Here is a 15,506-nt window from a genome sequence, read left to right as displayed (position 1 = left end):
GAATGAATGAATGAAATGAATGAATAAATGACCCCGATACAAGAAGTGCCAAAATAGAAGATGAACACAGAACACAGCATGATTATCTGACTGTAGAGAAGGTCATAAGGGCAGCCTCCTGGGAGAAAGGGATCTGACATTGAGTTGTTTGGCATAAGTTTGAGAACCACTGTCCAATAACAAAGTAGAAATTATCCCCATTGAAGCTTGTACTTGATTCCAGCTTAAATATCACCATTCACAGGCATTTTTTTCTTTGGTAAGGGGACAAGGTGTGCCTGACTTCCAAACTTCTTTCACATAAGAGATCCTGCCTTTGGATCTTCTTCCCAGTGCCCAGTAGAAATGGAGGCTTGTGACTATCAGAACAAGGCACCTTTAGTGTCCATGGTTCAGCCCACATAGAAAAGGGGCAATAAAGAAAATTTGCTCCGAAATTTTAAAGAGCACATTTGGCCAAACCAGACCTGCAGGAAGTTTAATGTTGCTAGAAATGTCCTGTTCTCTCGGAATGGCTGCAGCCAATAATGCTTTGAGAGAAAAGAATCACATCCATTCACAGAGGGGGTTCTGGAGAGAGCAGGTTAATTTCAGCAGCTGCCACTAGAGGTCTGTTCACAGCTAGAAATAAGAAGAGGCATCACTCCTGTAGCCTTTTCAGGGCTTCTGGAGAGAGCCTCCTGCCCCAGAGTCTGCCCCCAGAGCACACTGAGCTCACATGACACCTGCCGGTGCCTCTGCTGTGGTCTTTTTTTACCCATCAGAAACCCCATGTTGGGGCTCCTCCCCCAAACATCATGGAAGGACAGAAAACCCCTTAGAAGTACTGACTGTCGTGAGCCATGGCTGGAAGGTAAAGAGATGAGGAAATGGTTCCTGGTGACTCAATAAACATTTCTACATTTAGTGGTAGCATTTGCAATTACCCAAAGCAGGTCTTCTTTCATGCGATAAATGCTTCCCTAAAGGCCTATCTAAAATTCAAGTTGTTTTCATGCAAAAGAATTGAGAGCTCACAGTCTGAAGAAATACTTCAAGAATCCTGTGAGTAGTGACTTGATAACTGAATAATATATCTATTTGGTAGTTTCATGCCTCGGGGTTGCTTTAAGTGGCTCTAAGACTTGTCTGTAGATGAGTTTGAAGTATCAATCCTGTGTGCTGTAGAGTTTGGTTATGCATTATGTGCACATCCATTATGTATTTTTTATTGAGATAAAATCTATTTAACATAAAATCTGGCTGGGTGCAGTGGCTCATGCCTTGACGTTGTTTAGTTGTGTCCCCACCCAAATCTCAACTTGAATTGTATCTCCCAGAATTACCCTGTGTTGTGGGAAGGACGGGGGTGGGGGGGTGTAATTGAATCATGGGGTCTAGTCTTCCCCATGCTATTCTTGTGATAGTGAGTAAGTCTCACGAGATCTGATGGGTTTATCAGGGGTTTCTGCTTTTGCTTCTTCCTCATTTGTCTCCTGACTAGATTTCAGAAGATATGTGGAAACGCCTGGATGTGCAGGCAAAAGTTTGCTGCAGGGGTGGGGGCCTCATGGAGAACCTCTGCTAGGGCAATGTGGAAGGGAAATGTGGGGTCGGAGGCCCCATACAAAGTCCCTACTGGGGCATCACCTAGTGGAACTGTGAGAAGAGGGCCACCGTCCTCCAGAACCCAGAATAGTAGATCCACTGACAGCTTGCACCATGTACCCGGAAAAGCCACAGACACTCAACACCAGCCCATGAAAGCGGCTAGGAGGGAGGTTGTACCCTGCAAAGCCACAGGGGCAGAGCTGCCTAAGACCATGGGAACCCACCTCTTGCATCAGTGTGACCTGGATGTGAGACCTGGAATCAAAGGAGATCATTTGGAGCTTTAAAATTTGATTGCCCCACTGGATTTCAGACTTGCATGGACCCTGTAACCTCTTTGTTTTGGTCAATTTCTCCTATTTGGAATGGCAGTACTTGCCCAATACCTGTACCCTCATTGTATCCAGGAAGTAACTAGCTTGCTTTAGATTTTACAGGCTCAGAGGCAAAAGGGACTTGGCTTATCTCAGATGAGATTTTGGAATGTGGAATTTTAGGTTAATACTGAAATGAGTTAAGATGTTGGGGGACTGTTAGGAAGGCATGATTGGTTTTGAAATGTGAAGACATAAGATTTGTGGGAGCCAGGGGCAGAATGATATGGTTTGGCTGTGTCCCCACCCAAATCTCAACTTGAATTGTATTTCCCAGAATTCCTCCATGTTGTGGGAGGGACCCAGGTGGAGGTAACTGAATCATGGGGGCCAGTCTTCCCCGTGCTATTCTTGTGATAGTAAATAAGTCTCATGAGATTGGATAGGTTTCTCAGAGGTTTCCACTTTTGCTTCTTCCTCATTTTTCTCTTGCCACTGCCATGTAAGAAGTGCCTTTCACCTCCTGCCATGATTCTGAGGCCTCCCCAGCCATGTGAAACTGTGAGTCCAACTAAACCTCTTTTTCTTCCCAGTCTCAGGTATGTCTTTATCAGCAGCCTGAACACAGACTAATACATGCCTGTAACCCCAGCATTTTGGGAGACCGAGGTGGATAGATCGCTCATGCCCAGGAGTTTGAGACGAGCCTGGGCATCATGGCAAAATCCCATCTCTACGAAAAAATACCAAAAATTAGCCGAATGTGGTGCCATTTGCCTGTAGTCCCAGCTACTCAGTAGGCTGAGGTTGGAGAATCACCTGAGCCCAAGTAAGTTGAGGCGGCAGTGAGCTGTGATCTGCACTCCAGCCTGGGTGACAGAGCAAGGCCCTGTCTAAAAAACAAAAAAAGAAAAGAAAACATAAAATTAATCATTTTAAAGTGTACAATTCAGTGGCTTTTAGTACATTAATGATGTTGTACAAGCATCACCACTATCCAATTCTGCTATCTAATTCTATTTTCATCACCCCAAAAAGAAACCTGTACTTATTAAACAATCACTCCCCACTCCCCTTTCCCCCAGTCCCTGGAAACGACTAGTCTACTTTCTGTCTCTCTGAATTTGTCTTTCCTAGACATTCCATATAAATAACATCATACAACATGTGGCTTTTTGTATTTGGCTTCTTTCATGTAGCATAAAGTCTTCAAGGTTCAGCCATATTATAGTACTTATCAGAACTTCATTCCTCTTTATGGCTGAATAATACTTTATCACATGGCTATATCCCATTTTTTGGTTTGTTTATCCACTCATCAGTTGATGGACATTTGAGCTTTTCCCACCTCTTGTGTATTAAGAATAATGTTGCTATGAACATTTTTGTACAAGTCTTTGTTTGAACATCTCTTTTCAGTTCTTCAGTATACATACCTGGGAGTGGAATGATTATTCTATTCATTTTTGCATTCAATACTGAACGCCTACTGTCTGTGAGGCATCAGAGTACAGAGAGGAATAAGACAAAACCCCTCCCTCCCCTCAAGTAAACTTCCTCCATGTTTTCTGCATGCTATTCATTTGTTCAACAAACACACGCCAGGCACTGGGAGTATATCTGCAATCAAGACAGACAAAGGTCCCAGCTGTCACGGAGCTCACAGTTGAGTGAGCAGATGGGAATGAAGCAAGTAAACAGATGAACAAATAAGATAATTTCAGGTGACAGTGCAGAAGGACTACTTTTAGCTGGATGGCCAGGGATGGCCTCTCTGATAAGGTGACATTTGAGCTGAGATCTGAATAACAAGGAGCCAGTCATATGAGGATCCACAGATAAAGCCATGAGAACATGGGGGGGAAGGGCATTCTGGACAGAGGGAACAGCATTTGCAAAGGCCCTTAGGCGGATGAATTTGACATATTCAAAGAACTAAAATTTGCTCTCATCCATAGCCCTCCCTTCCTGCCTCCTTCCTGTGCAGCCAAAGCCTAATCCATGTCTGCCCACTCATGGACTTTACTCCATCTGCCACATCCTATTTTTTCTGTATTTCTTACCTCTCCCTCTCTACTGGTCTCCTTTCAGCCATAGTTAAATTAATCTACCCTTCAGCCAACAAAACTGGAACCCTTTATGGTTCTCTCTGGCCATTGTACCATCTTTTTTCTTCTCTTTACATTGGAGCATATCAAAAGGGTAATATACACTTGAATTACCACTTTTCTACTCTTCCTTATTCTTCGACCTTCAGCTATGTGGCTTCAACCCCCACAAACTCATGGACACTGTTTTCCTCAAGGTCTCCTCGTTTGTAAAATCTAGTGCACACTCCTTACCTTAATTAACTCTTAATTATGATGGATACTCTTGAGTACTTCTGCTCTTGAAATTTCATATTCTATGGGTATTAAACCTCACTGTCTTGCTCCTCTTCCTAAGTCTTCCTTCCACATATCTTTTCTGCTGCCCACTTATCAAATGTCAATGTACCCAAGGCATATTTTAGCCTCTCTCACTCTCATTCTAATCCTTCTCAAAGTGACATCAACCAAACAGTCATGGTTTTAAATACACTTTATCCTCATTATTCAAGAATTTCCCTACTCACTAAAATTTATTTGTAACCACCAAATCAATACTCTGGGCAGTGTCATGGTCATTCATGAACATGAACAGAGGAGCTAACGTTGAACAAGGCAGCACTCCTATTTTAGCTTTTATACTGCAAACAACTATTCTTTCATAATCTATTTAGGACTCCCCCACCTTTTCTTTTTTTTTTTTTTTGCATTTGTGTGCATTTTGTTGCTGATTTGACTGTTCAAGATGGCCTTCAAGCACAGTTCTGAAGTGCTGGCTAGTGTTTCTAAGTGTAAGATGATTATGATGTCCTTATAGAGAAAATATATGTATTAGAAAAGCTTTAGTTAGGTGTAAGTTACAGTGTTGTTGCCCATGAGTTTAATGTTAGTGAATCATCAATATATATTAAATAAGGCATCTTTAAATGGAAACACACATAAAACAAGGTTATGCACTGATTAGTTGATAAAAATATTATGACCAAAGGCTCACAGGAACCTAACCCTATATTTCCTCTAGGAGCAATGGCTCAATGTTCACTAATTCAGTGTTTTTGGTGACTCTGTAGAACATAACTACCATGAATATAAAGAGAACCAACTATACAATCCAAACCACAATGTCCCTAAGGGCATTTTGTCTTCTGCCCAAACTTCTTATCTTTCGTAAACCCAAATATTCAGTTGCCTACTGAACAATTCTCCTCAATTGTCACAAAACACTATAATTAGCACATGGAAAGCTAGACTTGCATCTTCATCCCATTCTTTCCCCAACTAACCTATTCACCTTCCTAGTTTCCTTGTCTCTGCTAATGACCTATCTAACCAGTGATTTCAGCCACCATCCCAGAGTCCTCCTCACTGTCCCAGCTCCCATATCTCTACATCGAAGCAGTCTCCAAGTCTTCTGCATTCTTCCTCCCATGTCTTGAGTCAGTCTTCTCTGTCCCATTACTCTTGCTTCTGCCTCGCAAGAGTACTACATGCCTGCCAGACTACTATCATCCTTGGATTTCTGAAGGGCCTCCTACTTCTCCCCTTCCGATCAAGGCTTCATCTTTCTGCCAGAATTATCTTTCTACCATGCCAATTCAATCCTGTTGGATTAATCCTACAGTTTAAAATCTTTACTGGCTTTCTATTGCAAACAATGTCAAGTCCAAACTCCAGCCTGGCATAAAAGGACTTCCCCCAGCTGGGCTCTGACTACCCCTCCTGCCACCTCTCCAGCTGATCCTCACATCATCTTTTCTCTAGCAGAAATAAATTTCTTTGATGTTTCCTAAGCATTCTATAGTTGCACATTGTTCTCTCTGCCTCGAATATACTTTCTCTGACTTGGCCTTCCATTCTGATATACTGTATCCTCTTAGAAGCCTTCCTATTCTTTTCCTCACTCCCACCAGACTGAATTAAATGCAGTCTTCTGTCTTCTTCAAACTTAAGTGGGCCGGCAATGACCTTTACTGTTCTGCAAGAGAGGATGGGCATATGTCTAGTTACTTCTATATCCCCAGGGTGGCACTCTTCCTACAAGGTATACTCTTGGACAAAAATGTTAGCCCTTCTGAGCTGCAAATTCACTTTTGCAAAAATGAATTAGTCCCACCCTCCTCAAATGGCTCTTGCAAAAACAAAATGAACAATGCAAACAAACAAAAACAAACTGCCCAGAATTTAGACCAAAAAAAAAATTCAAATCTTGCTAGTACTTTGGACTCACACATTTCAGCAAGAATTCCCCATCACCATCCAACTATGCCCAAACAGCTTCTCCCCAAGACCTCTTTATTTTCACCAACACCATCCAAATTATTCACACTCTAAACCTGTCTTTTCCCCATTTCTGCCTATATTCATTTGTTGTTCATGGAGACTTGTTGAACTTGTCTTTCATATTTCTAGTAACATCTTCCTGTCCATTTCCAATGCCACCTGTCCTACTTTAAGAAAAAATGGACTCAGTCTTGTATTATTCCTTGAAATCTTCGCTGGTCATCCTGCTCCCAATTTCCCCAATCCTCTCCATTCCTCCTGGTTCTTCAAGCTGCGCCATGGCCAGAAGCTCCCCGTCTACTCACACAGGAGTGAAATGTGCAGGGGTGTGATGGTAAATAATTGAGTCTCAACTTGATTGGACTGAAGGATGCAAAGTATTGTTCCTGGGTGTGTCAGTGAGGGTGTTGTCCAAGGAGGTTAACATTTGTGTCAGTGGACTGGGAAAGACAGACCCACCCTCAACCTGGGTGGGCACAATCTAATCAGCTGCTAGCACAGCCAGAATAAAAGCAGGCAGAAGAACATGGAAAGACTAGACTGGCTGAGTCTTCCAGCCTACATCTTTCTCCCATACTGGATGCTTCCTGTCCTTGAACATTGGACTCCAACTTCTTCAGCTTTTGGACTCTGGGACCTTCAACCATAGACTGATGGCTGCACTGTCAGGTTCCCTACTTTTGAGGTCTTGGGACTCAGACTGGCTTCCTTGCTCCTTAGCTTGTAGACGGCCTACTGTGGGACTTCACCTTGTGATCATGTGAGTCAATACTCCCTAACAAACTCTCCTTTATATATACATCTATCCTATTAGTTCTGTCCCTCTAGAGAACACTGACTAATAAAATGGGCGAATAAATTGAAAGCAGTCCAACAACCATGACAAAAGAGTGTTGCTTGATGACTTCCTGAAGCTGGAGAGATTCTCTTTTTCCATGTATCCAGTTCAACATTTGGCCAATGTTGTGCATGAATTACAGAGAAGTGATGTAAACCAAGTTGCATACAACAAAAAGTCAGAGGAAAAGCAAATACAATAGGTGTTTTTCCAACCTTCCAGAATGTTGAGTAAGAATGAATAAAATGTTGTGAGTAATGACAAATTCACTTTTTATTCAGATTCAAAAAATCAAATACTAGACGAGGGTGCTCTTGCTTAAAAACATTAAGAGCTCTAACCAAGTCAAGCCTGTAGCTAGGAATACAGGCACACGCCACCACATCCAGCTAATTTTAAAAAACCTTTTGTAGAGAAGGGGTCTTGCTATGTTGCCCAAGCTTGTCTTAAACTTCTGGCCTTATGTGAACCTATAGGGTAATATGACTACTGAAAAAAAAAGTGTGTCCCATGAGCATGGTGTTGCAAACTCAGGAAGTAATCGACCTATTGATTTTAGCTCCAAGCAGACAATATCTGGAATGTATGGGACCACATTTGAAGAGGAATATTGGCCAATTGCAAGATATCCTTGAATGAGCAATCAAAATAAAGAAGGGTGAAAATATCAACAATGGAACACATACAGCACCATTTATTTCAAAATTGTAGAGGAAGCCTCAGATGAATCTGTGTTACGTCATTATACTAAAAGCCAATTTTGTTCAACATCAGTAAAAAGCAATCATTTGAAAGACAGATAATATGAAGAATCACTTTGGCTGGCTTAAACGTAGCACCTCACCCTTGCCTGTAACTCATTGCAATTGCTTCTTCATTTGGGTAAATAGTCATTCAGTTATTTTTTTTAATTTAACTGAAAATGTAAAAAAAAAAATCAACCCTGTTGTCAATCAGATTGTAATAAATAATGTTTCTATGCAAACAGAGTCAAAGCCACATTAGAGCTAAAAAAGTTACCTCTGGGAGATTACTATTATTACTTTTTTGCCAATGACATCCCAGTCCCATTTTGTTCTTCCTGCTTCCTCAACAAGAATTTCTCAGATACCAGTTGCTGAATTGTCTTCACATTCTAATAACATCTAATACAAAACTGGCTCTTGTTTCTCTAGTTTTTCCTTACAGTCACCTAGCCTAAACCCAAATCCTTTAATAAGCCCCTCCAATGCCCTCTTGTTGAGAAATCATGTGCTCTTCCTTACTGCAACAAGATCAATAAACCTACATGTGTTTGACTATAGGTGTGTTCCTGGCAGTCTTTGACTAGTAGGCTTCAATACGTCAAATATTTATTGAGCATCTACTACGTGCTAGGTACTGTACTAGGTGATGAGAGAAAGTAAGGAGTTGATTACAGATAAGAAAACGGAGGAATCTGGGACAATTCCAGAGCAACTGATGACAAGAAGGGAAAAAAGAAATGAGGAACTAACCTAGAGTAGTAGAAGTTGAGCCAACTGTGTACAGGGCACCTGGCCTCCCCTTATCTCCCACTGCAGGTCCCCGCCGAGTAGACACAGACTCTGTACCAAGTGGCACGGAATAGGGGTAGACATCAGCCCCAGGTGGGGACTGTCTTTTAGATTAGGAGCCCTTGACTTCTGTGTCCTTTATCGAAAAATGATGAGTTAGGCCTATTATATTCCTATGTAGGATGTTGAGCTAAAATTCACATAGGCCAGTTCCAGCTGACAGTGAAGTCAAACCGACTGTGAAGCATTACCCCTCTATAGAGGGAACTGGGTGGCCATTATGGACTCTCTGCAACTGCAGGAGGAGAAAACAGATCAGCAGACAGGTGAGACTAGAGGTCATGTGCAGAGAGCATCAGAGATGTCTTAAGTGAGGTCATGAAGCCCTCAAGAGATAGAGCAGCCTTTTTGTGCACTGATATTCCCATTCACATCTCCATGGGGCCCGAATGAACTTGGGTTCCTGTCTTGAGTCTCATGTGGCCTGTCTTTACAGTTGGTACCCCTATTGTTGAATAGCTCTTATTGCCACATTAAGAGCCCTAACCAAGTCAGGAAAGAACAAGAGATCTTTTCTTTTTGGGGGGCAGGGTCTCATTCTGTCACCCAGGCTGGAGTTCAGTGATATAATTGTGGCACACTGCACCCTTGAATTCCTGGGCTCAAGTGGCCCTCCCACCTCAGCCTCCCAAGTAGCTAGGACTACAGGCACACACCACCCCACTCAGCTAATTTTAAAACATTTTTAGAAAAGTGGTCTTGCTATGTTGCCCAGGCTGGTCTTAAACTTCTGGCCTCAAGCAAACCTCCCCTCTCAGTTTCCCAAAGTGCTGGGATTTCAGGTGTGAGCCACCACACCCAGCTGAGATTTTTAAACATTACGAGACTAGTAACCTAAAAAAATAAAGGAGAATGAAGGGAAGTAGAGTTCACACAGCGCCCTCTGAGTTTAGCATGGAACCATCCAGGGACCGCAATAGATGATGAAGGCAGGAAGAGGTTGATGGTGGAACTAGTGACATGCTAGGTGGTATGAAGCCTTGTTGCTGCCATTGTCTTGCCCTTCAAGATGTAGCTTGGGAGTCAACTCCCTGGGGAAGCCTTCCCTTGTGTGTCCAGTCTGAGATGAGAACTTTCTTACCATGTTCTGACAACACCTTGGTTTACCACCTCAAAGCCCTTACCACTCTGCATTCTGATTACTAAAATTATTTCTGTCTGAATGTCCTCTAGCCCAGTGGTTCCAAACTGGGGCAAGTTTGCCCCCTCAAGGGCTACTTCACAATGTCTGGAGGCATTTTGCTTGTCATAACTGGGTGAGGGGAGTTACTGCTGATAAACGTCTAACAGCACACAGGACAGCCCTCGACAGCAAAGAATTATCTAGCCAAACATGTTAATAGTGCTGAGTTTGAGAAACCTTGCTCTAGGTCAGCACTATTACTTTTGGTGACAATAGAAATGTTCTGTTATGTGTGCTGTCCAATACAGTAGCTGCTGACTGCCTGCGGCTACCATGCACTTCACATATGCAAATGAGGAGTCTTTTTCTTTTTTTGAGAGAGGGTCTCACTCTGTTGCCCAGGCTTGGAGTGCAGGGATACGATCCCAGCCCCACTGCAGCCTTGACCTCCCAGGCTCAAGTGATCCTCCCAACTCAGCCTCCCAAGTAGCTGGAACTACAGGCACGTGCCACCATGCTTGGCTAATTTTATTTTTATTTTTTGTAGAGATGGGATCTCCCTATGTAGCCCAAGCTGGTCTCAAACTTCTGAGCTCGAATAATCCTCCTGCCTCAGCCTCCCAGAGTGCTTTAATTTTTTTATTTGTATTTAATTTTAACTACAGTCATGTGTCACTTAACGATGATGACACATTATGAGAAATGCATCATTAGGTGATTTTGTCATTGTGAGACTATCCTAGACTGTACTTAAACCTTGATAGTATAGCCTACTACACACTTAGACTATGCAGTGTAGCCTATCGCTACCAGGCTACAAATCTGAGCAGCATATTACCGTACTGAACACTGCGAGCAACTGTAACACAATGGTAAGCATTTGTGCATCTAAACATATCTCAACCTAGAAAGGTACAGTAAAAATACAGTATCATAATCTTATGGAACCACTATCATATATGTGGTCCTTAACTGACGAAAACATCATTATGTGGAGTCTGGCTGTCATTTGAATTTTTTTTTTTTTTTTTTTTTCTGAAACAAGGTCTTGCTCTGTCACCCAGGCTGAAGTACAGTGGCTTGATCTTGGCTCACTACAACCTCCACCTCCTGGGTTCAAGCAATTCTCCTACCTCAGCCTCCTGAGTAGCTGGGATTACAGGCACCTGCCACCATGCCTGGCTAAGTTTTGTATTTTTAGTAGAGACGAGGTTTCATCATGTTGGCCAGGCTGGTCTCAAACTCCTGACCTCAGGTGATCTGCCTGCCTCAGCCTCCCAAAGTGCTGGGATTACAGGCGTGAGCCACCACACTTGGCCTTGTAATTTGAATTTAAATGAGCACTTGTGGCTAGTGGCTACAGTGCAGATCAAGCCTCTCCTTTCTACTCCTCCCAGTGGCCACTCCTGTCTCTCAGCAGCACTTGCTATAGCTACATTTTTACACTTGTGTGAGCATTTGATCGTTTATCCCCCTCATTAGATTGGAAGTTTTCTGTGGGCAGGAAACATGCTAACTTGTTCACCTCTCTATTTTGTTTTTTGTTTTTTTCTTTTTTTGGAGGGGTGGAGTTTAATCTTTATTTACAGGACACTGTGAGATATGAATTTCCACAAAGAAATAAGAAACCCATTCAGAGGACAAGTTTATACAGTATTTACAGTTTGGAACTGTTCAAGTATAGTGTCAGTGTAAAAAGTGCTACAATACCAAACCATATTTAAAAAAGAGTTCTTTGTAGAGTAACAGTAAGACAAACTTATACCAAACATAGTACACAACAAATTTATGCCTCAGCTACATGATCTAAAAGTTAAAGTTCCCAGGAGTCTCATCCTGAACTTGGAAGGTATAGCTTTCAGAGGTAGTTTCTGGCACCATATTTTCATCTTCCTCTTCCTCTACAGAGAAATATTTAATTAAGCTTAACGGAGCCTTATACACACTCATTTTCATGATTTTGTAGAGCTTCAATTTTGTCTAAGCCTCCACATTCCTCAATCATTACACTAAGTTTCTCAGTTTCACCTAGTTTCTCAGCAGCCTGAAAGATATTTGAAATGGCATCCAGGATAACCAGAATAACCTTGGTATCTTTACAGTTAAGAGGTTCATCAATGGTTCTATTATGCCACAATGGATGAGGTACACAGTCTGTTCAACTGTTTCACCCCTGGTATAGTTGGTCATGGCCCATACCGCTTCCTTTTGTGTCTTAAGATCTGACTTAGAACATTGGCAAGGAATAGGACTAATCCATGATTCACAACTTGCTGTATCTGGTCCTGACGGCCAGCTGTGATGTTTGACATTGTCCACGTAGCTTCCTTCCAAGTGTTAGTTTTGAGGTTGGTGAGCAGGCTGGGAAAGACAGCAAGTGCTCCTGCATCGATCACAACCTGAGTCCGTTCATCTGTACCAGTGACAATATTCCCTGTGGCTCTTAGTGCAGGAGTCACAATTGGCAATTCAGAAGCTCCTAGAAGCTTCACAAGTTGAGGCACAACTCCTGTTTCATGACAGTGTCAATTCATTCATTTGGACCATCAGTCAGGTAGGAAATAGCCCAGCAGGTATCTGCTAATACTTCTGCATCATCATGATGCAGGAGCCGAACTCAGATAGGCAGAATTTCCTCAACAGCATCTAATGGGGGTGCAGGATTCTTGTTGCAGCAAAGATTTGAAAGTGTCCAGGTAAGATTACATAAGTAACCACATGCTAAAGATGACATATCAGGAACTGCAAGAAGAGCCAACAGTGGGTCAACGGCACCATAATTAGTAACCGAGTCTCAGAAAACTGAGCTATCACTTGCAATGTTTCCTGGAGCCGATACAACTTGTTCACTGAAGTGAGCATGGGGAGATGCCAACAGAGAAATGAATGCTAGGATGGCACCTCCATCTACCACAACCTTGGCTTGTTCTGATTCCCAGAAGCAATGTTAGTGAGCGCCCAGGCAGATTCAAACTGAATGGGACTACAATCAGTTCTGCCTAAGAAAGACACAAATTTTGGAATCAAACCAGCCCAGATTAAGTTGTCTCTGCGGGAGGTGGGGGGAAGGGGGGTTCTTTTCCTCTAGAAAGTAGTTTCCTGGCAGCTTGAGTAGCTTGGAGCTAACTTTCCACATTGTTGCTATTTATGCCTTTGACAATGTCATCAACAGACCAATTTACAGTGCCCTGATTGTTGTGGTTTTTCTGCAGCAGAGAAGTAGCATCATCAGGAAATGAGCTTACATTTCTCCTCTTCAATTTCAGTATCTGGTCATCCTTAGCTTTCCTCAGCTCCACACTGACTTCTATTCTGCGACACCTCATTTCTGTACTGTCTTTTCTCTTGTTCTTGAATCTGTTAAGTCGGGCAGCTGGGTTCACCTTTCTATTTTAGATGCCTAGTACACGGCCTAGTACTAGATAGGTTCTCAGTACACATGTGTGAAATGAAAGCATAGCCAAAGGATGAATGGCCAGCCAGGGAGTACGTTAGGGTTCTCCAGAGAAACAGAATAAACGGGATATTTTACATATACGTATATGCACATAATATACGTATTTTATATATACTACACATATTTATATATATATTATACACACACACACACACACACACACACACACACACACAAAGGGATTTATTCTAAGTAATTGGCCCATGTGATTGTAGAGGCTGAGAAACCTCCAGATCTGTGGGGTGAGTTACCAAACTAGCAATGGGAGAGAGCTGATGGTGAGCTTCTAGGCTGAAGACTGACAGGCTTGGGACCCAGACAGAGCCATCGTGCAGTTTGAAGAAAGCACTTAGGTAGGAAGAAGTCTCTTGTACTTGGAGGAAGGAGAGCGTTTTGTTCTATTCAGGCCTTCAACTGATTGGATGAGGTCCATCCACATTAGGGAGGGCCACATCTGCTTGACTGAGTCTACAGATTTAAATGCTAATCTCATCCAAAAACACACTCTGAATAATGCTTGACAAAAGCACCCTGAATAATGTTTGACCAAATATCTGGGCACACCACGGCCCAGACAAGTTGACACAAAACTAACCATCACAGGGGGTGACAATTTTTCTTGCTGAGTTTGTGCTTAGGTAAAACTTTATTATAATTAGGCAAATAGTTTAAGGGTTTTTTTTCAAAGGACTTAGGGACCCTAAATTGGGGTGGGCTTAGCCCTGATCTCTTTCCCTGAAGGAAACAGGAAGGAGCAAAGAAACAGTATAAATCTATCAACCCTGGTTCAGCCCGTGGTGTTCCTCATGGGACACTGAATTCCACAGTGGCTGCTGGGGTGATGGGCTGCCATGACCTACTCAGGTATAAAGTGGGAGTGAGAAGACCACCAGGGGCTGGGTACCATGTCCTTAAAATTCTGGACCATGAAACTCTGGGTCCCCGGTCATTTCTAGATATGGTCATTGCTAACCCTCAAATTGTTGTTTTGCATAAAAGCAAATGTGTTTTCATAAACAAGAGGGTTTGCTATTTCAAAAACTCAAAGACTCTGCCCTTCTAGCTCAGAAAGCTACCATCCTAAGTCCACCTCTGATGCTCACGCTCTTTATGCATGAGACCAAAGGACTGTGGCACACTCCTGCCACCTGGTGGCAACATATGAAAAGTCATGCAAAGGCTTAACCCTGAGGTTCTGATTTGGCCAAAACACAAGACAGAAAGAGCATGCTTGGAGACTTGCATTAGTGAAACAAAACTATAAGTTAATAGGACCATAAACCTGGAAAGAAATGTAGTGATTACTGAGTTCAACTATATCAATTTCCAGATGAGGAAACTAAGGTTTAGAAATATTTTGTGACTCACTTGAAGATATTTCAGAGCCATGGCCTCATCTTCTCCCATCAAGTGCAATTTCCATTTTAATCCACCACTTTAAAAAATTTCCTTACTTGGGGCAACTGAAGGCTTGATTAATTGGCAGAATGGTGAGCAATTAAATATAATTGTAAAATAAACCAAAGGGACCAATCTCTATTACGACCCCTGTTTTGTAATGAGCAAAGGTCTTTGTACAGACACTTGTTCAGAAGTGACAATTCTGCCAGAGATGGTTTGCAATGAACTTGCTCTTTCAATTTGAACACAGATGGAAGTGCATCAGCAAAATCAAGTAAGTGATCACTCCCTTCTACAGGAATTGGATATCACCTTTTCATTTGCATGGATCAAATATGGACTAAATATTGCTATGTTTTGCTGGCTGCTGTGCTAGGTGCTGGCAATACAATGAGGAGAAAACCAGAAGAGATTTTTGCTTTCATGGAGCTCACAGTCTGATAGGGAAGACAGAAGAGTTAAAAAGCAACTACAGTTACGCATCACATAAGGACATTTCAGTCAGTGAGGGACTACGTATACAACAATGGTCCCATAAGATGATAATGGAGCTGAAAAAATCCTATCTAGTGATGGCATAGCTGTTGTAATGTCATTACACAAATGTTTGTGGTGATGTTGCTGGAAACAAATCTACCGTGCTGCCAATCACGTAAAAATGTACAGTAGCCGGGTGCCCTGGCTCACGCCTATAATCCCAGCACATTGGGAGGCCAAGGTGGGTGGATCACTTGAGGCTAGAAGTTCGAGACCAACCTGGCCAACATGGTGAAACCCCATCTCTACTAAAAATACAAAAGTTTTCCAGGAGTGGTAGTGTA

The 15,506-nt window shown here is 42.4% G+C and overlaps 1 pseudogene; it reads right to left on the bottom strand.

Annotated features, from left to right (window-relative positions):
- Positions 1-11,633: 11,633 nt before the first annotated feature.
- LOC101177404 overlaps positions 11,634-15,506 on the bottom strand; it is a 45,914-nt pseudogene continuing 42,041 nt past the window's right edge.

The sequence above is a fragment of the Nomascus leucogenys genome, chromosome 1a (genome assembly GCF_006542625.1).
Source record: "Nomascus leucogenys isolate Asia chromosome 1a, Asia_NLE_v1, whole genome shotgun sequence".
Classification (NCBI taxonomy): domain Eukaryota; kingdom Metazoa; phylum Chordata; class Mammalia; order Primates; family Hylobatidae; genus Nomascus; species Nomascus leucogenys.
Note: the sequence above shows the minus strand (reverse complement) of the source record. Positions and strands in the feature narration are given on the sequence as shown.